Raw genomic sequence first — 21563 nt, 5'->3', positions numbered from 1 at the left:
GGAGAGGAAGAGCGAGACTGGACTCACCCAAGATCTCAAAATACCTCCTCTGCTGGAGACGAGGAGGGATGAGTTTGTTCCCGGCAGAGGAACGACTGGAGGAGGCAAGAATCGCGAGCTGGGCGTTGGCCCTGGCTCTGGCACTCTTCAGACCCCGAGACCAGGGCAGAGCCGCACTGGACTTAGGGGCCTTCCGAACGTCGAACACTTCGTCCAAGATAGTGTCCTTGCCTTCTCGGGGGGTGATCACGGGGTTCATGAGCCCATTGAGTTGCCTCATCAGGCTCAGGACCTGCCAGAAGGCAAGTTCAGATTCCTGCTGATCTCCTCCTTGCGGCCTGGCAGCTATGTCTCCTGTCCCCGAAATCTCTTCCTGGGGTGAAGCGTGGACGTTCCCCCGGGGAGCCGCGGGTTCCTGGCGAATCCTCGAAGATGATTTCGGGATGGTCTTGGAGTCCTTGGATTCCCTCCTGGGAGGGATACAGGATCCCAACAAAGAGGTTCGAAGAGTCCCTTCCGCACGAGACGATCCTCCTCCATGAGGAGAAGGCTCCCCCCTTGGTGCTGAGGGGAAGACTATCGCTTCACTGGACTCACCCGAGGACGGAAAAGTCTCGTCCACGGGAGAAGGAGAAAACGCTTGAGCAGGGGAAGGGGCCTTCCCGACAGACCTCCTAAGAACCAACTTCTCCCTGGGGGAAGTCACCACGAAGTCCACTCCTCTCTTTCTCTTCAGCGTAGGTGAGGCAGCCGTTGGTTTGTTGCCCTGATCGGCGAGTGCTGGTTTCATTACCCTCACTAACGCCCGCATCAAAGGACCAAACCAAGTCTGTTGTTCCACGGACACAGAGTCCGAAATCCTCGCTGGAGGAAAAGGGATCGGGCGATCCTTCGGAGTGGACACCACTGGACCTGCCTGAAAAGGAAAGGGGGAAGAAAGACGCACTGACCTCTCTTAAGTGTCTTCCCTGTCCTGCACAACAGTCCTGCGTTTTGATGGAGGCGATCCAGAGCGCTGTCTGGGAACCCGCGTTCCTGCTGCTATCACTGGCTGTGAAATTCGGCGCGAACGGTGGTCGCGCGGGCGCGCAAGCGAGCGGTCGCGCAGGCGAGTGGGCGCAAGGGCGTACAGGCGAACGAGTGCGTGGGCAAGCCGGTGAACGAATGCGTTGGCGCGATGGCGAGGGAACGCGTTGCCGCGTGGGCGAGTGAGAACGTTCCGAAGATCGCTGGCGACGTTGGTCAGGAGACCTGTAGCGCGAGGGAGAGTGATTGCGAGAAGCGATCGGTGGTGCGCTGGCGAACGCTGGTGCGCAGGCGAGCGATGGCGCGTTGGCGCATGGTGACGCGTTGGCGAGCGATAGTGCGTAGGTCGCGCAGGCAAACGATCGCGCGAGGGCGAGCTAGCAGAGGGCGAACCATGTCCTTCCAGAACCTCTGGGCAACGGCGTGTTGGAGAATGCATGCGCGCAGGCGATAAGTCACGCAGGCGATCCGGAGATCGCCGATGTTCAGGTGATCACTGACGCGTAGGAGAACGCTGACGAGCAGGCGATTGTTGAATCGTCTGTGATCGTTGGCGAGCTGGTGATCGCTGGCGAGCAAGAGGGCGATGCGTGGAATCCTGTGAAGGAACAGTCGGCGCGGCGGGTTCACGAACAGGAACAGGAACCGCGTGGGCGAACCTGTGCTTTAGAAACACGCACTGGAGAACGTGGGCGATGTTGTGCAGGAACAAGCTGAGGATCGCGAGAGCGCTCAGGAGACTGATGGCGCGCAGGGCGCCCAACAGGAACTGCAGGATATTCGGAGACCACAGGGGAGCGCTGGCGAACAGAAGGGCGATGATCCTCAGAAGAGTGCTGACGAACAGGAGAGCGCTGACGATCAGAAGAGCGCTGACGAACAGGAGAGCGCCTGTGCGCTAACACTGCAGAAGGGCGAGCCGGGGAACGCTGGCGCGCTGGGCGCTCTTCAGGAACAACAGGTTGAAGGATGTCCTCAGGAGAGTGCTGGCGAGAAGAAGGGCGAACATCAGGAGAGCGCCGGCGAACAGGTGAGCGCTGACGAGCAGGAGAGCGGTGACGAGCAGGAGAGCGCCTGTGCGCTAACACTGCACGTGTAAGGGAAGAATCCCTTTGCCCCGAAGGGACCGTTGCCCGTCGGGTGACGAGGTCAGGTTGCTGAACATCTGCCCCAGAAGGTGAAGTTCTAGCAGGCATAGGAGACCGATCCCCAGAGAGGTCTAACAAAGCTGGAGCTGCAGGCTGTTTACGGCGAGGAGAGTCCCCTTCGGAGGAAGAAGATCCAAAAAGGCGCCTCTTAACACCCTTATAAGGAGACGGGAGGCCCTTGCGACGCAGCGGACGGTGAGCCTTACGGCGAAGGCGGCCACAAAGGAAGATCGTCAGGACCATCAGTCCTCCGAAGGGAAGTCTCAGTCAAGGAACACCCCTTGGAGGGAAGCTGGACAGCAGAAGAGCCCGTAGGACTCCCTTCTCCCTTCGAAGGATGTACGGAAGGGGGAGGAGAGCCGTCAGCACCAACATCCCCAACTGCACCTGCAGAGGATTGCCCCGCCCCGTCGGAGGCCTCTGCCACCACGACGTCGACGATAGACAGAGGGTCTACCTCTGCTATCACCGGCGACTGCTTAACGGCGGCCCCCAACTGGACAAGGTCAATCAGGGCAACCCTGGAGGGCAAGCCCTTAAGTCCCAGGGAAGCCCAAATCTGTAAAAGATCATCATTAGACAGAGATTCATCAATAACCTCCTCCAGAGGAGGAGGAGGAACCGCCCCGCTATGGGAGGCGACGCCCTCTCCCCCCACCCAAGGTCGGGAAACAGAACTAGGGCATGCGCTCCCACTCAGCCGACTCTCCTTAGGAGCCGAACGAGAGGGAGCTTCGGAGGAGGTTTGGGCGGCGAAAGAAGAGTCCCGAGAACCTTCCTCCAAGGCAACCCCGGAAGGAGAACGGTCTCTCTTGGACTTCTTCTTACGCCGGCGGCCAAACCTCTCCCACTGGGAGGCAGACCACTCCCTGCACTACACATATTTTCCTGATCACACCGTCGGCCTCGACACTGCGGGCAAAGGGCGTGAGGATCCGTGTCCATGGCCGACATAAAGGTACCGCAAGGGCGGCCGGCAATTCCAGGGCACGTACGCATAGTAATAATAAAGGTGGTCAACTTCTAACACACACACACACACTGTAAAGAAAAAGCAGAAAAAAGATTAAAGGCTGTCAATGAGGACGATGGACAGACACGTCTGTTCATCGCCGGAGCCAAAAATGAAGTGAAGCTAGTCACCGGTGTGTGGGGGGGGAGGGGTAGCAAGCTACCCTTCCCCTACCCCCCGCTAACTAGCGCGGGGGTAATAACCCTCGTTAAAAACTATTGGCTCGTCATTTCAGCTACGCTAAAAGGTAAACCCAATGTAAATAGCGTGGTTTGTATTTCGGTTACGGAACAAAACCCCCTTAGGAGGGCAACCTAACCCGCGGACAGGAAAGGTGTCCCCAAGAGGTACAGGAACATACTAAAGACTATGCACTTCCTCCCCCGCCTGCCATCACAGAATTAAGGAGTGCGGTGTCATAAGCGCTGTAGAAGAACTTAGAATAAAAAATTATTCAATTCAGAAAATAATTAACTGAAGAAAAACCATTTGGAAGAACAACCTAACCTACGGACGGGAAAGGAGTTCCTCGAGAGGTACAGGAACCTGCTTCAGACTATGCACTCTCTCTGCGATCAATGTAGAACGAGGGAGTGAGGTGTCATCAGCGAAGAAGAGCAAGACTTAAGTTAAGCTCTGAGAGGACACAAGTGGCCTTCCTTTCGATAAACTTGCAGGGAGCAAGCGACATCAACCATCAAACGGAGAAGGAGAAACCAAGAGAGGGCGACTCCCCTGCGGGAGAGGCCAGGTCGCTGCACTCGGAGAAGAGAGGGAGGCCACCAGCCTATGAGTTGTCTGGCGTCAAAGGGTTTCGCCGCCCTTGAGAAACACCGCACTACACTGAAAGCAAAACAGCAACACTCATACTGTAATGATAAAAGAATGCTTCAATATATATAAAAACATTACATGAATGTTTAAATATACAGTATACTGTACAGTATAAAAAAAACAAGTAAATCATAGAAACGTCAACGGCAAGTAAATAGAAAAAAGTTGGGTGGAGGGACAGACGAATGTCTACTCTCACCGAGCCAAACGTAACATGGGATGATACAACACAGAGGTGTGTGTGTGTGTGTGTGTGAGTGGGGTACCTGACTACCACTCGTACCCCACCCACTAACTAGTGGTAGGGTGGTTACACCTTGCTAAAAGTCTTATGGCTGGTCTTCCAACTTTGCCAAAAGTATAATGCCAATAAGTAGCAAGGGATTGTATTAGTGTTGGAACAAAGACTTTTAGAAGAGAATGTTGGGCAGAGCGTATGGTGAGGCTTGTCGGAGAAAGAGCTTCTAGTAGAAGAGAGTACTGAAGATAGGAAACCTCTGCAAGCGAAACTCCTGGATGAGCCATCTGAACAAAGCGTGTCTTGGAGAGGTGCATCTAGGAGAAGCGCGTCTGGAAGAGCACGCTGGTGAGTCGTTTCCACAAGACCTAGACAAAGTAGACCGCCTATGAGAGGTGTGTCTACAATCCGCCTCCAAAGAGGCAGGATGGCAAAAGTTGAGGAACAACCTTGCATGCATGCTCCAAAGAGCAACGCTCCATAGGACAACTCAATTATCGGCAGCAATGGGCAGGTACAGTATTTGCTTACAGGGCTTCCCATCTTAGGAAGCAAGAACTGAAGGGCATTTCCCTCAGGCAGTGCACGGGAAAACCTCTCCCTCCAAAGCCTCTGAAGGTGAATTGAAGACTAGACAGGCTGCTCTGAAGATACTGAGGCGGCTGCACGAAGGTATAGAGGTTCCCAGACAATTTGTATGAGACACAACTGAGAGGCTTCAAAGCTCCCTCTCTAACAAGGAAGGATCTGGCAAGGTTGTAGAAACCTTGTGAGCATACTCTGAAGAGCTAATGCTCTGGAGGAGGCCTCCAGAAGGCTAGGTTCTGGGCTCGAAGCTGAGGAGAGCATACACAATAGCCAGCAGCTCCCTTGCAAGGGGGAGATCCTCTGATGGGGAGACAAGACACCACTGAAAATTCCTGGCCAAATTGAGGGGTGAAAAGAATATCCCTGAAGAGTCAATGACTCCTCATGAAATGACTGTCTCCATAGAACGTCTGCCTCGAAGTCCTAAGGGCTCCACTCCCAATCTAAAATAAAGACGTCCCTCAGGAGAAAAACTCTCCCGTTTCCCAACGAAAAGAGGAAGCCTTCCTTACCTTGAGGATTGTCAAGGTAAAGGCACCCATCCTGGCAGATTGGCCTCCACCCAACAGGAGAGGAGTAAAGGAAAGTATTGGTGTTAACATGAGAAGTCAAGACTTAAGCAACCTCAAGGATAACCCAAGAGCAAAGTGAATTTGTCTACCACTTACGACTGCTTCCATAAGGACGACCAACCAATCTTGAGAAAGGTCTCTAAGTCCAATCACTAAGTCCATTCACAAGAAAGCCTTGGTTGCAGTCAAATCCTCTTCTTACAATCGAGAAGGCACTGTACATTTTCTGGAAAACCTCTTCAAAAGACACAATCCATAAACACACTGAAAAAGAAAGCAAACAAAATTAAGTGCTGTATGCCAAAACGCCAGCCACTGGGAACGTCTGCTCTCACAGACACCTAATACCGTAATGGTTTGTCAGTGAGCCAGTGGGAGTTAGTGAAGTTGCCTCCCCACTACCAGTAGGTAACTTCCAGTCAGTTGTTGAGACCTTGTTATAATTTTAATTTCTGTATTTCAGCTTCGCTGTTATCTATCTCCTTCGTAAAGGATGATGGTTTGCATTTGTGTTAGGAACAAAAATATATTACAGAATTTTAATGCATTCAGAGATCTACTTCTAACATATAATCAGCTAACATATAAATGCTACAATACTATCTATAAAACAGATTACAGTATGCAAATATCTGTCTGGCTATCAAAAGAACTCCCAAATGGTAAAGTGGTGACTTGACATTTGTAATTGTCATTCTGACTGCCATTTCTATGTCAACTGCACTACTATCAACTTTCTACTTATACAATAACATGACAAATTCGAAGATAATTTGTATTTTTCCTAACCATACAAACCTTAGCTATTTACATTGGGTTTACCTTTTAGCGCAGCTGAAATGACGGGCCAATAGTTTTAACGAGGGTTAATTACCCCCGCGCTAGTTAGCGGGGGGTAGGGGAAGGGTAGCTTGCTACCCCCCCCCCCCCCCACACACACCGGTGACTTGCTTCACTTCACTTAGAGGTAGGACTTGACTTAGGGGTCAGGGATGGCGGGCACATATGTGTAAATAGCTAAGGTTTGTATGGTTAGGAAAAATACAAATTATCTTCGAATTTGTCATTTGTTCCGTAACCGAAATACAAACCACGCTATTTACATTGGGTGACTTACCCCTTAGGAAGGGTGGAAAGTCCTCAGCCTTACTAACTTCGGCTTGCCCGGGGGCTCAATCCCTCAGTGAGCAGCACTAGAGAAAAGGAGCCCCTGTACCTCACAAGTTCCTAGCATCGCTAGGAACGAGTGGCCTACGTAAGCAGTGTGTGGAGGAGAGTGTGACTCGTCCTATGAAGTTGACCTTGAGACCTTCAGATAGGAATTCTAGGATAGGACGTTCCCAATACCACCTCGTCAGGGTATGGGAGACGCAACAGTATTAAGCTTAATACTAGGAGCACAAAGAAGCATGGGTTACCTGCAGAGGTCGAGGTCAGCTATGCGAGGACCAGGATGCTGCTCCCCAAGAGAGGGGAGAATGAAGAAAGAAGTAAGGGTCAGACATACTCTTTCATTCACGCAGACTAAGACCGGGTAACAACGCCCTCAACCTACTGCTACTTGTCCAAAAAGGAGCCTGAGGTTAGACCAGTTGTTGTGCAGCCATCACAGGGCCGATAGAAAACGTATCGAGGCTCCTGTGGGTCACTTCTTGCAGGTAGTGGGCTGTGAAGGTCGTCTGACGCTTCCAGACCCCAGCTTGAAGTACCTGCGTCACAGAGAAGTTTCTCTTGAAGGCCAGGGATGTAGCAATACCCCTCACATCGTGTGCCCGAGGGCGACGTGACGGAGGAAGGTACGGATTCAAGGCATGGTGGATAACCCTTCGAATCCAGGCTGAGATGGTGTTCCTGGTGACCCTCCTCTTAGTCCTGCCTGTGCTCACAAACAAAGCTCGCACTTGAGGATGGACTGCAGCCGTTCTCTTCAAGTAGTGCCTCAAACACCTCACTGGACATAGTAGCAGTTGGTCTGGGTCGCTTGTTACAGAACGGAGACTCGCGATCCTGAAAGAGTCGAAGCGAGGATCCGGCACTTCAGGATTCTGAGTCGTGGCAACAAACTCAGGGACGAACCTGAACGTTACCTCCACCCATCCCCTTGAATGGGCGATGTCGTACGAGAGACCATGAAGTTCACTAACCCGCTTGGCCAAAGCCAAAGCGAGCAGGAAAGCCGTCTTCCAAGACAGGTGGCGATCGGAGGCCTAGCGTAATGGTTCGAAGGGAGGTCTCTTAAGAGACCTGAGGACTCGAACCACGTTCCAAGGAGGAGGTCTCACTTCCGACTGGGGGCAGGTAAGCTCATAGCTACGTATGAGTAAAGAGAGTTCTAGCGATGAAGAAATATCCACGCCCTTCAGCCTGAAGGCCAAGCTTAAGGCTGAGCGATAACCTTTCACTGCCGAGACAGAAAGGCGCATTTCTTCCCGCAGATAAACGAGGAAGTCCGCTATTGCTGGAATAGTGGCATCGAGTGGAGAGATACCCCTCCCACGACACCAACCACAAAAGACTCTCCACTTCGCTTGGTAGACTCCCTCAGAGGACCTTCGCAGGTGCCGAGACATTCTCTCCGCAACCTGTTGCGAAAAGCCTCTCTCCGTGAGGAGACGCTGGATAGTCTCCAGGCGTGAAGCCGAAGCGAGGCTACAGCCCTGTGAGAGACGCCGGAGTGGGGTTGTCTGAGAAGCTCGTGTCGTGGAGGAAGTTCCCTCGGGAGCTCCGTCAGGAGCTGCAGAAGGTCCGGGAACCATTCCGCATGATGCCATAGCGGAGCTACCAGGGTCATCGAACAGTTGACCGATAGTCTGGTCCTGTTGAGCACCCTTCTCATCAGACAGAACGGTGGGAAGGCGTACACGTCGATGTTGTCCCACCGTTGCTGGAAAGCATCTTGCCAGAGTGCCTTGGGGTCCGGGACTGGGGAGCAGTACAGGGGCAGCTTGAAGTTCAATGCTGTCGCGAACAAGTCCACAGTCGGGGAACCCCACAAAGTCAGGACTTTGTTGGCTATCTGAGGATCCAAAGACCACTTGGTACTTACTATCTGCGAGGCCCTGCTCAGACTGTCGGCGAGCACATTCCTCTTGCCAGGAATGAAGCGAGCTGATAGTGTTATCGAGTGAATTTCGGTCCACCTCAGAGTCTCTACTGCAAGATGGGATAGCTGCTGCGAAAAAGTACCTCCCTGCTTGTTGATATAAGCCACTACCGTGGTGTTGTCGCTCATCACCACCATGGAGTGACCCGCCAGGGACCGTTGGAACTGCTGAAGAGCCAGAAAGACGGCCTTCAATTCTAGCAGGTTGATGTGTAGGCACTTTTCTGATTCTGACCAAAGGCCTGAAGCCCTCTGGTTCAGAACGTGCGGCCCCCACCCCTCTTTTGACGCGTCCGAAAACAGAGTCAATTCCAGGGGGAGGACGAGAAGACTCACTTCCTTCCGCAGGTTCTCCTCGGCCAGCCACCATCGCAAGTCCGTCTGTTCCAAAGACCCCATTGGGATCAGAATGTCCGGATAATCGGATCCTTGATTTCACCGGGACTTGAGCCGCCACTGTAGGGATCTCATCCTGAGGCGGCTGTTTGGGACCAGACGAGCCAGGGAGGATAGGTGACCTAAGAGACGCAACCACGACTGGGCAGGGAGCTCTTCTCGCCTGAGGAAGGGTTCCGCCACCCTCCTCAGCCTTCCTATCCGGTCGTCTGATGGAAAGGCTTTGTGGAGATTGGTGTCTATTAGCATGCCTAGATAAACCAGTCGTTGGGACGGCTGCAGAGAGGACTTCTCGAGGTTTACCACGATCCCCAGATCCTGGCAAAGATCCAGAAGCCTGTCTCGGTGCCGAAGAAGGGTCGACTCCGAGCCTGCTAGGACCAGCCAATCGTCCAGATAACGAAGGAGACGAATGCCGTTCCTGTGCGCCCAAGATGAAATCAGGGTGAACACTCTGGTGAACACCTGAGGAGCTGTGGAGAGACCAAAACACAGCACCTTGAACTGGTAGATCTTGTTGTCTAGGCAGAATCTCAGGTACTTCCTGGAAGATGGATGGATTGGGATCTGGAAGTACGCGTCCTTTAGATCCAGTGTGCACATGAAGTCTTGTGGTCTCACCGCAAGTCTGACCGTGTCTGCTGTCTCCATGCTGAACCGGGTTTGCTTGACAAACCCGTTCAGAGCTGAGAGGTCGATGACAGGTCTCCAGCCTCCAGTAGTCTTCTTTACAACAAAGAGTCGACTGAAGAAGCCTGGGGAGCCATCGACGACCTCCTGGAGAGCACCCTTCTCGAGCATGGTCTCGACTTCGGCCTGAAGGGCCAGCCCCTTTACCGATCCCGTGGCATAGGAGCTCAACGACACTGGATTCGCTGTCAGGGGAGGTTGAGATGTGAACAGGACGCGATAGCCTTGGCCGATCACTGAGACTGTCCAAGCATCGGCCCCGTGTTGCTGCCACCTGCAGACGCAACGCTGAAGGCATCCCCCCACAGGTGGACATGCAGGGGGACTGCCACCCCTAGGGCTTGCGGCCGCGGCCGCCACCCCTAGGAGTCTTGCCTCCCCTGGAGGACTTACCGCCCCTCTTACCCTTGGCTGGAAAGGGCTGGGGCTTAGACACCACTTTCTTAACTGCCGGTGCCTGTCTTGGAGCCTTACGAGGCTGCTGCTGCTGTTGCGGCGGAGCTGGAGGCTTATAGGGCCGAGCTGTAAGGGCCCTATGAAGGAGGGAGTCCGTGCTGGATTTCCTCCACCTCTCAGCCGTTCGCACCATGTCCTGAGGCTCAAACATATTCTCCCCCAGAAGGGAAGCATGTCGGAGCCTACACACATCCACGGCGGGGACCTTCGGATGGAATCTCTCGGTCACAGCATCACGCCGCTTCAAAACCGAGTTGGCCCACAGGGTGGTAACCTGGTGCGCCAAAAACTCGATGGAGCTGGTGCCCGAGAGTAAGAAGGTCTCCAGAGCCTTCCTATTGGTCTCCTTGGACAAGTCCTCCGAGCGCAATAGGATGCCCAGAGTTCCTAGCCAAAAGTCCAGCCACGAAGTGGCCTGCATGGCACACTTAGCGACCTTCTCATGGCTAAGGATATCTGCCGCAGAGAACGACACCTGCCGGGCAGAGAGCTTCTCAGAGGGAACTCCCTTCGCCAGCTCCTCCACGGAGTGATAGAGAGGAAGAGCAAGGCTGGCCTCACCCAAAATCTCGAAATACCTCCTCTGCTGAAGACGAGGAGGAGGGATGAGTTTGTTCCCGGCAGAGGAACGACTGGAGGAGGCAAGAATCGCGAGCTGAGCATTGGCCCTAGCTCTGGTACTCTTCAGACCCCGAGACCAGGGCAGAGCCGCACTGGACTTAGGGGTCTTCCGAATGTCAAACACCTCATCTAAGATAGTGTCTTTGCCTTCACAGGGGGCGATCACGGGGTCCATAAGCCCGTTAAGTTGCCTTATCAGGCTCAGGACCTGCCAGAAGGCATGTTCGGATTCCTGCTGATCTCCTCCTTGCGGGCTGGCAGCTAAGTCTCCTGTCCCCGGAATCTCTTCCTGGGGTGAAGCGTGGACGTTCCCCCGGGGAGCAGCGGGTTCCTGGCGAATCCTCGAAGATGATTTCGGGATGGTCTTGGAGTCCTTGGATTCCCTCCTGGGAGGGATACAGGATCCCAACAAAGAGGATCGAGGAGCCCCTTCCTCACGAGACGATTCTCCTCCAAGAAATGAAGTCTCCCCACTTGGTGCCGAGGGGAAGACTACCGCTTCACCGGACTCACCCGAGTACGGAAACGCCTCGTCCACGGGAGAAGGAGAAAGCACTCGAGCAGGAGAAGGGGGCTTCGCGACAGACCTCTTGGGAACCAACTTCGCCCTGGGGGAAGTCACCACGAAGTCCACTCCTCTCTTTCTCTTCAGCCTAGGAGAGACAGCCGTTGGTTTGTTGCCCTGATCGGCGAGTGCTGGTTTCATAACCCTCACTAACGCCCGCATCAGAGGACCAAACCAAGTCTGTTGCTCTACGGACACAGAGTCCGAAATCCTCGCTGGAGGGAAAGGGATCGGGCGATCCTTTGGAGTGGACACCACAGTACCTGCCTGAAAAGAAGGGGGGGAAGAATGATGCACTAACCTCTCCGCAGTGTCTTCCTTGTCCTGCACTACAGTCCTGCGTTTGGGTGGAAGCGATCCCGAGCGCTGTCTAGGAACACGCGTTCCTGCTGCTACCACTGGCTGAGAAATTCGCCGCGAACGATGGTCGCGCGAGGGCGAACGGTCGCGCGGGCGCGCAGGCGAGCGATCGCGCGGGCGCGCAGGCGGATGATCGCGCGGGCGCGCAGGCGAGCGGTCGCGCGGGCGCGCAGGGGAGTGGGCGTGAGGGTGTACAGGTGAACAAGCGCGTGTCCGAGCCGGCGAACGAATGCGTTGGCGCGATGGCGAGGGAACGCGTTGCCGCGTGGGTGAGGAAGGTTGCTGGCGGCGTAGATCAGCAGGCGATCGGTGGTGAGCTGGCGAACGCTGACGCGCAGGTGAGCGATGGCGCGTTATCGCATGGTGATGCGTTGGCGAGCGATAGCGCGTAAGACGCGCAGGTGAATGATCGTGCGATGGCGAGCTAGTAGATGGCGAACCATGTCCTTCAAGAACCTCTGGTCGATGAAGCGTTGGAAAACGCGTGCGCGCAGGTTGTAAATCACGCGGGCGATCCGGAGATCGCTGATAAACAGGTGATCGTTGACGCGTAAGAGAACGCTGACGAACAGGCGATACTAGAATCGCATGTGAACGCTGGCGAGCAGGTGATCGCTGGCGAGCAATGGGCCGACGCGTGAGATCCTGTGAAGGAACAGGTGGCGCGGTGCGTTCACGAACAGGAACAGGAAGATCGTAGGCGCGTCGGCGAATATGTGCTTTTGAAACACGCGCTGGAGAACGCGGACGATGTTACGTAGACACAGGATGAGGATCGCGAGAGAGCTCAGGAGACTGATGGCGCGCAGGGCGATCAACAGGGACTGCAGGAGAGCGCTGGCGAGCAGGAGGGCGATGATCCTCAAAAGAGCGCTGACGCTCAGAAAAGCGCTGACGAGCAGGAGAGCGCCTGTGCGCTAACACTGCAGAAGGGCGAGCAGAAGAATGCTGGCGCGCTAAGCGCTCTTCAGGAACCACAGGATGTAGGATGTCCTCAGGAGAGCGCTGACGAGGAGGGCGAACATCAGGAGAGCGATGACGAGGAGGGCGAACATCAGGAGAGCGCCGGCGAACAGGTGACCGCTGACGAGCAGGAGAGCGTTGACGATCAGGAGAGCGCTGATGAGCAGGAGAGCGCTGACGAGCAGGAGAGCGCTGACGAGCAGGAGAGCGCTGACGAGTAGGAGAGCGCTGACGAGCAGGAGAGCGCCTGTGCGCTAACACTGCACGTGAAAGGGAACAATCCCTTTGCCCCGAAGGGACCGTTGCCCGTCGGGTGACAAGTTCCCCAGAAGGTGAAGTTCTAGCAGGAGTTGGAGAACGGTCTGCAGAGAGGTCCAAAGGAGCAAGAGCTGTAGGCTGAGTACGACGAGGAGAGTCCCCTTCGGAGGAAGAAGATCCAAAAAGGCGCCTCTTAACCCCCTTATAAGGGGAAAGGAGGCCCTTGCGACGCAGCGGACGGTGAGCCTTACGGCGAAGGCGGCCACGGGGAAGATCATCAGGACCATCAGTCCTCCGAAGGGGAGTCTCAGTCAAGGCACTACCCTTAGAGGGAAGCTGAACAGCAGAAGAGCCCGTAGGACTCACTTCCCCCTTCGAAGGATGTACGGAAGGGGGAGGAGAGCCGTCAGCACCATTATCCTCAACTGCACCTGCAGAGGATTGCCCAGACCCGTCGGAGGCCTCTGCCACCACGACGTCGACGATAGACAGAGGGTCTACCTCTGCTACCGCCGGCGACTGCTTAACGGCGGCCCCCAACGAGACAAGGTCAATCAAGGCGACCCTGGAGGGCAAGCCCTTAAGCCCCAGGGAAGCCCAAATCTGTAAGAGATCATCATTAGTCAATGAATTATCAACAACCTCCCCCGGAGGAGGAGGAGGAACCGCCCCGCTATGGGAGGCGACACCCTCTCCCCCCACCCAAGGTCGGGAAACAGAACTAGGGCCTGCGCTACCACTCGGCCGACTCTCCTTAGGAGCCGGACGAGGGGGAGCTTCGGAGGAGGTTTGGGCGGCGAAAGAAGAGTCCTGAGAACCCTCCTCCTTCAAGGCAACCCCCGAAGGAGAACGGTCTCCCTTGGACTTCTTACGCCGGCGGCCAAACCTCTCCCACTGGGAGGCAGACCACTCCCTACACTCACTACACATGTTTTCCTGGTTACACCGTCGGCCCCGACACTGAGGGCAAAGGGTGTGAGGATCCGTCTCTAAGGCCGACATAAAGGTCCCACAAGGGCAGCCGGCAACACCAGGACACGTACGCATAGTAAAGATAATAATAATAAACGGTAGTCAACTTCAACACACACACAAGCTGTAGTAAAGAAAAAGCAGAAAAAAGATTAAAGGCTGTCAACGAGGACGATGGACAGAGACGTCTGTTCATCGCCGAGCCAAAAGTGAAGTGAAGCAAGTCACCGGTGTGTGGGGGGGGGAGGGGTAGCAAGCTACCCTTCCCCTATCCCCTGCTAACTAGCGCGGGGGTAATTAACCATCGTTAAAACTATTGGCTCGTCATTTCAGCTGCGCTAAAAGGTAAACCCAATGTAAATAGCGTGGTTTGTATTTCGGTTACGGAACAAATTATTATTTATTGATCAATTGATTTCTAGGTCAATTGTGCTCTGTTCAACTTTTAACATCACCAGCACCACATTGACAGACACAAAAATTTATACTTCTGGTACAGTACCTGCAATAGGAAGTTTAATACAACCAGACCGAAGCTGGGAAGTACGCCTACTTATTCTATCTATAGAATACAAAACATTTTATTTATAAAAGCAAGCAAAGTATACAACCTGACATATTCCAATAAAGAGTTACTGTACAGTACTCTATTTGTTAGTGATTAGGTAGAAAGTGAGAGTTGAAATGTACTCATAAGTTGTCGTTTTCCAATACTTGATACTGTAGCGACATATTTATATGGTTTTGTATAACACATACCACAGAACTGTAATGGAGTTGGATTCATAGTTGTCACTGTTGCGAAGTAAATTGTATCGAGAATTTAAAATTAAATTTGCTTTCAAAAGGGACTTCTGATCTTGGCAATAAACACCATGAATTGAAGGAATCAAAGAAAGTAAGAATGATCAGAGGGTATAAACCTTATTAGAATACTGTTTGGGTATTAAACCTAATGAGTGATGTTTGAAATTTACATTAGATTTTAAATCATTTTCTTTAACTATAAAAGTTGTTTATTCTCCAAATGACCAAGAGGAATAGAAACATGTATAATGCTACACGTTTTGCCAGATTAAAAAAAGCCGTGAGACACTAAGCTGAAGAGGTCAAATAACAAAAATGTGAATTAAAATTATCCATAACTAGAGTCTCTTCTAACCTTACCATTTGGAAAGTAGCCACTGCATTGCTGTAGTTAACCCCTTGAGTGAAGAGGAATTTTTCCACTTATCTTAATGTTGTCAGGTGTGTGAGGAAAGAGGAGAATGTGTACAGAATAGGACAGACTACAGTATTCGGTGCACATATCGGGAAAGGAAAAACAAGCCATAACCAGTCAATGGACCTAATAACTCTTTTGGAGTAATATCTCAATGGGTAGCTGGTGCCTTGGTCACTTACTACCCAGTTAAGCATGTAAGGATATGGCTCATACGCTAGGTTAGGTTAGGTTAGGTGGGGAACCTTATGTTAAGTATTGCTCTTTCCTTGTGTTTGTTTCACTTTTAAAATGTGGTTTCTCAATCACATCTTTTAGAACGCTAAAACTTCTAAATTTGAAAAAGGGGTGTATGTATGATGGCGACCACCTGCATATATGATTACGGCTAACTTAGTATAAGGCAGTGTAAGGGGTGTAGCGCAGGAACGTTAGTCCCCAGTTAGGCAAGAACACAGCTTGTAGGTAAGGTTAGGGGGGAGAGTTGAGGTTAGTTGATGTCCAGTTTTAATCCACAAGGGACGAACTGACCGCTGACATACAAAGGCCCCTTGAAAAATTATATTCACCAGAACAGTTCAATGTACAGTACTCATAAAAACACCAGGAACACATTTTATTTCAATATGTATACTGTTACAATAAATATTTACTATAATTTTAATTACAATACTAACCAGGATGTCCAAACCAACTAGGAAATTCTTGAACTTAAATTCTTATTCATTAACTTTAATTTGGCTGAACAATGTAAATGGAATCAGTTAAATAATGAAATATAGGGCGTTACAATGTACCGTAGAGTAGTACGGTAAGCTAATAAGACAGACCAAAACTTTACAACTCAAACTCTAAGCTAATTACATAATGACAGCTTTTCTGGAATACTTTCCATAAAGTTGATATTAGTATCATTCTATCCCCTATAGATGAAACTAATTCACGGTTTAAAACAACTTCAAATGTATTCCAAATGATTTACAGATGATATCAGGGTTATGATGTGATTTGTCGCTTTGATATTGAATCCTATAAGAAATTACAATTATTCAAAAGTGATTTACTTATTTAACATATAGCCTTCAGCATACTTTTGTCAAAAAGATAAAATACTTGCCACAATAATAGCTGTCACCAGGTTGATGGTTTAAAATAGTCAGGGGTGCTGACACTTGAGCATGGTCCAGATAACAATTCCTTGCCGTCATGTCCTTGAGATAAGAAGAAGAAGAAGAAGCGCTCTGATAGTGATACAATATTTCAATAATTTCAGTTGTTATTATTACATTACGTAACATGGAACGTGTATTCATATTTTTAGTTATTTCATGTGATGGCAATCACATGAAAATATATTTACTGTAACTCGATACGGTATTCGTATTATAACATTAAATTAATGTTTTAATTTGTCTGGAATTCTCGAATATACAATGAATTTCGTAAATAATTTCTCAAGAAGGCTTACAATACGAATACTATAAAACAAAACATCCTGTTTATTTTTTGAACAGAATTATATGTACATAACACTGGGAAAATACAGTTTTCGTTCTGTAGGCGCTATTAATAAAACAAACAGAAAAGATATAAAATCACATATACTCACCGCTCCTCTGCCTTAAAAGTTGAAAATTTTGGATTACCTCTTCTAAAAATAATTGCAACCAAAATAATTGGGGTAGCCATTTGTTTCAGAAAGTTTTGGTTAACTCTCTCTCTCTCTCTCTCTCTCTCTCTCTCTCTCTCTCTCTCTCTCTCTCTCTCTCTCTCTCTCTCTCTCTCTCTCTCTCTCTCTCTCTCTCTGTGCAGATTGAGGAAATAACAATGTTCTTGCTACCAGTGATTTGAAAATCGTAATCAATACACGTTCTGTAAATGAAATATAAAGGAAAGGGAGAAAGGCGCCATGGAAATTGCGAAGTTGAATTTTTGCTTTTAAAATGCTGCGATAATTAATGGCGGGTTACACTAAACGATTTTCTAAATATCTAAGAATGCACATGTCTAATAAAACGTGTAAGGCCTACAGGGCGCGGAGCGTTTCCTTGTGGGATAGGACCAGGAAAAAGCCCTTAAATTAAAGTAAAGTAAAGTACGTAGGTAATAGGGTATCCTTTGGCGTCCGAACATGAGGCCCGACCACGGCTTCCACTTAATGAAGAATTTTCTTTATTCATCTCAAAGTAACAAAACCTAACTCAATTTAAGTCAACTTAACGTAGCGTAATGTTGAAGTTCATACTTAGTCAATTCACGGTATCTATTGCCGCACGAATTCCACCTTATAGATCGTCGCATTCGAACATTTAAATTGCAGTTTGTTTAGATTAGAACATTTTTTTTCACCTTTTCCCTATTCTGGTGTTCTGAGGAAGTTTTGTATTACAAAATATTTCTATGTTTATGGACTTTTCAAAGATACTTGTAAATACATCCATACACACCTCTCCCAACGCTAATATGCAGACATGCACTATGACAAAATGTCACTAATTTTGGTTGATGATTTCGTTATTCTATCTTAATACTTTATATAACCAGTTCATAAAAGGAATTCTAGAACTCAATTCGTTTCTTGCTGAGTTATTAATCGTTGTGTTAAAATACATAATATAACTGGAATGTATTTATTAATATACCATAGATTAGGATATCGTATCTTACGGGTTTAAATTAACCCTGGTAATTTGTGTTGTTTATTTCATACATTTATTATTGATTCTGTGTTTTCATAGATACATTCAATAATGAGAAGCAATGTCTAAAGCAGTTATAAATCGAAAATTGATTCGTCACTCGCGCATTTATAACAAAGGAATTGTAATTGAATTCAGTTCTGTGATCTATTGAAGAAACAATATTTTGTAGCGACTGATAATTCCTGGAATCTGAATTGTGCAGCTTAACAAAGAGACAAGATTCTTTAATTGGTCACAACAGGAAATACAGATGTTAGGAGAGAGAGAGAGAGAGAGAGAGAGAGAGAGAGAGAGAGAGAGAGAGAGAGAGAGAGAGAGAGAGAGAGAGAGAGAGAGAGATTCACCAACCGGTGTAAATTTCTCTTGCATTCAAGTTCAGTATGCACGTAGGATACTCGCATTATGTGAGACCAACTCTCTCTCTCTCTCTCTCTCTCTCACATATACGGCGTCAATGACCTCAGATGTCAGGATGCCTGAAAACTTTAAATCAATCAATCAATCAATCAATCACACACACACACACACACACACACACACACATATATATATATATATATATATATATATATATATATATATATATATATATATATATATATATATAAATGAATTATATATATATATATATATATATATATATATATATATATATATATATATATATATATGTGTGTGTGTGTGTGTGTGTGTGTGTGTGTGTGTGTGTGTGTGTAAAATTCTACTGCCATTTTAGTGGGCTCCAAAGAACAACATAACAAGGGTCGCTGCCACATTCACCTATTATCTAATGAATCTAGTGGATGGATTTTAATGCAGAAATCGTTCGCACCTTTGCCCACTTTGTAAACTGCACGGATTGCTCATCAGCACCGTATTATTATTACAACCTAAGCTATAACCTTAATTGGAAAAGCAAGATACTATAAGTCCAGGGGCTCCAACAAAGAAAAATAGTTCAGTGAGGAAAGAAAACAAGAAAATAAACTAAAATAGAAGTAATAAACATTCAAAATAAAATATTTTAAGAACAGTAACATTACATTAGATCTTTCGTATATAAACTATTAATAATCCAGAGGAAGAGAAATGAGATAAAAACAGCGAGCCAGAGTGTACCCTCAAGCAAGAGAACTCTAATCCAAGACAGTGGAAGGCTATGACACTACACAAGACTAAAGAACAATGGTTTGATTTTAGGGTGTCCTTCTCGAATTCCCTTATATACTTTGCAGTTACTGTAACTTACGTTACAGTAGCGGTTCGTGGCTAAATTTAGTTGGGGTGCTGAACCAGAATGTTTTGATATTGTGTAAAAGGAAACAAACAGGTTTAAGAAAAATTATTCAGAAACTGGACTTAATCCTAAAAGAAGAAAACCATACTTTTTTTTTTTTTTTTTTTTTTACTTACTATAGCTTAAATTGTTACTATTTGAGCTTGATCCATTTATCTAAAAATTAAATGTACGTATATCCTTATCTATCCTTGATTGTAGGCCCTTTCTTTCTAATACTTCCATAATTTGTTCAGAAAACTCTAGTCTTACTCTCTACTCAACCCCCACCAACAAGACTTATGAATTACACAATCTCTTTATCAGCCACCTGTTCTGTGTTTTTCCCACTTGCCCATGCCACCTAAAAGCTCTAAAATATTAGCCTTTTGTGCTGTTTCTGTTTATTTTCTACATTTCTCGCCCTCCCAAAGACCTTTATTTCAGATGTACACCTCAATTCTTTTCAATGTCTTCAGCATATACTTCTTATATGCATTAGATATAGACCTACACACCTACCTTTTAAAAACGAGAGCTGATTTAACAATCAGTTCATTCATCTTTTCGTTGAATTCCTTAGATACTCGTCTTTCCAATCTTCTGAACTCACTCGAATACCTTTACGAATCAGTGACCTCGATTATTCTATCGTCTAAATCAAGATCCATTGCTCTTTCTTCCTCCAGACTCTAGACTCTATTTAACCTCGTAACCTTACTTTTGCTTACCTTTCATCTCGGTTAGGCGTGCATACTCTCACATCTATCTATCTATCTATATATATATATAGAGAGAGAGAGAGAGAGAGAGAGAGAGAGAGAGAGAGAGAGAGAGAGAGAGAGAGAGAGAGAGAGAGAGAGAGAGAGAGAGAGAGAGAGGCCTGGCTATATGGTCCCTATCTAAAAGAAAAAGGTATAACTTGGGAAAGGTTCCTTTGGCAAGGACGAGACGCGAGGCGGACTAGACCGCACTTACAATTCAAGGACAATGAAATCAAATATTTCTCTGATTTAATAATTCATATACTTGAGTATTACATGATAAAATCTCATCGTTTCTGGTATTGATTTAGCCTTCAACAGTACCGCAGTATAGCAAGTGAAGTTTTTTTTTTCTGCAGTTTTTTTTTTCGTTCAGATGAACGATTTTTTTATATAAAAATATTTATATATTATTTACTTAGTCTACAAGACGGACTGCACATTACCTTGGAGGTTTAGGGTCTATTTGGAGAGGCAATAGTGAAAGGAATTAGCATTAGCCAAGCGGTGAGTCACGCCGTTTCATATTCCACCCACCTTTCGTATTTGACCTTTTTATGAGTAGCTCGTTCTTTAAGTCTAAATTTAACGTTGTTTGCACTGTTTTTATTAAATAACTCCCTGTCAATATAAAGCCATACTATACGATCTAGCAATGCTAGAAACAAAGAGAAATAATTCAATTATCGGTCATATGCCTTATCAGAAGTCTAGGGCCAACTTTGACCCACGCGTGACATTTACATGTTGCAAGGTTACGGCACATGATGCCCTATGCCTTTCAGCACCTGGCTATTTATGGAACATAGCGGGGAATAAGTAATGCAAGTAACTAGAAACAAATAAAAACGTTCCATGTTCTATTATTTTTCTGTGCTCTACCTAACAACTTTATATCTTAATTTTAAAACAACGACTTTGCCAGTTTTCTCGTGTGAAAGGCATGCAATTATAATTTACCATTAGTTTACTTCGACCCACATACAGTCTCATTATGTACAGACAAATCCAAGATCATTTGCCAATAATACGGTTCAAGTCCACTTGATAATCAATATGAAAATAACGTAAAATTTTTCATATACAAATATAATCTGATAGATTTTAAATACTCTTCATGATACCTAATTATATAATCTAAATATACTCAATAATGCAAGTTTATCTAAAGTAACTGTAAGGAACGCATCCACTTCAAACACAAACAAACCAGTCGGGGCGTAGTAAAACAAAACCAGTAAATCTTCTTGTCAAAACTGTCAAATTGGCTAGACTGGCAAGAGAAACCATTGGATATCTATTTACTTCCCAATTATAGAGAAAATACTCCAACATTTTCCCTTTTTCACCAAAAAGCTTCCTTAAGTTGATATCGAATGTTAATAGAGAAAGGGTTAAAATTGTTATTTAAATCCTCACTTTCCTCATTGTCACTAAAATCCTCCACGAATTATTATAGAGCCTTAATAGATAAAAGAAGGGGAACACAAATAGGGATTTAAATCCGCATTTCCCCTTTGTCGCCAAAAACTCAAAGCATCCATAAATTGATGTAGAGCATTAACAGATTAGCGAAGGGGGTCGCAAATGGTGATTATAACCCGGCCCGTACAGAAGGCATTATGAGCAATCATATAATTAGTTACACCCCACAATTTACTTACGAATTATAGACAAAACACAGCATCACATTCCCTCTGCTACCAAGAGCATCCATAAATTGATATAGATTAAATAGAGAAGCGAGGGGGGAACGCAAATGGGGATTTAAATCGGGCGCCCCCAGAGGGCATTGAG

The 21563-nt window shown here is 47.7% G+C and overlaps 1 protein-coding gene across 2 annotated transcripts in view; it reads right to left on the bottom strand.

The window, feature by feature from the left end:
- Positions 1 to 16255, bottom strand: part of Mthfs (methenyltetrahydrofolate synthetase) — a 93194-nt gene extending 76939 nt beyond the window's left edge. The window contains exon 1 of one of the 2 annotated variants that reach the window (XM_068393463.1): positions 16142 to 16255. The gene's annotated coding sequence lies outside the window, so the exon portion shown is untranslated. Of the gene's footprint in view, positions 1 to 16115 lie in introns of both variants that reach the window. The other variant, XM_068393464.1, reaches the window with a different exon arrangement.
- Positions 16256 to 21563: the final 5308 nt, after the last annotated feature.

Source organism: Palaemon carinicauda, chromosome 19 (assembly GCF_036898095.1).
Source record: "Palaemon carinicauda isolate YSFRI2023 chromosome 19, ASM3689809v2, whole genome shotgun sequence".
Classification (NCBI taxonomy): domain Eukaryota; kingdom Metazoa; phylum Arthropoda; class Malacostraca; order Decapoda; family Palaemonidae; genus Palaemon; species Palaemon carinicauda.
This window is presented reverse-complemented; position numbering and strand designations above follow the sequence as displayed.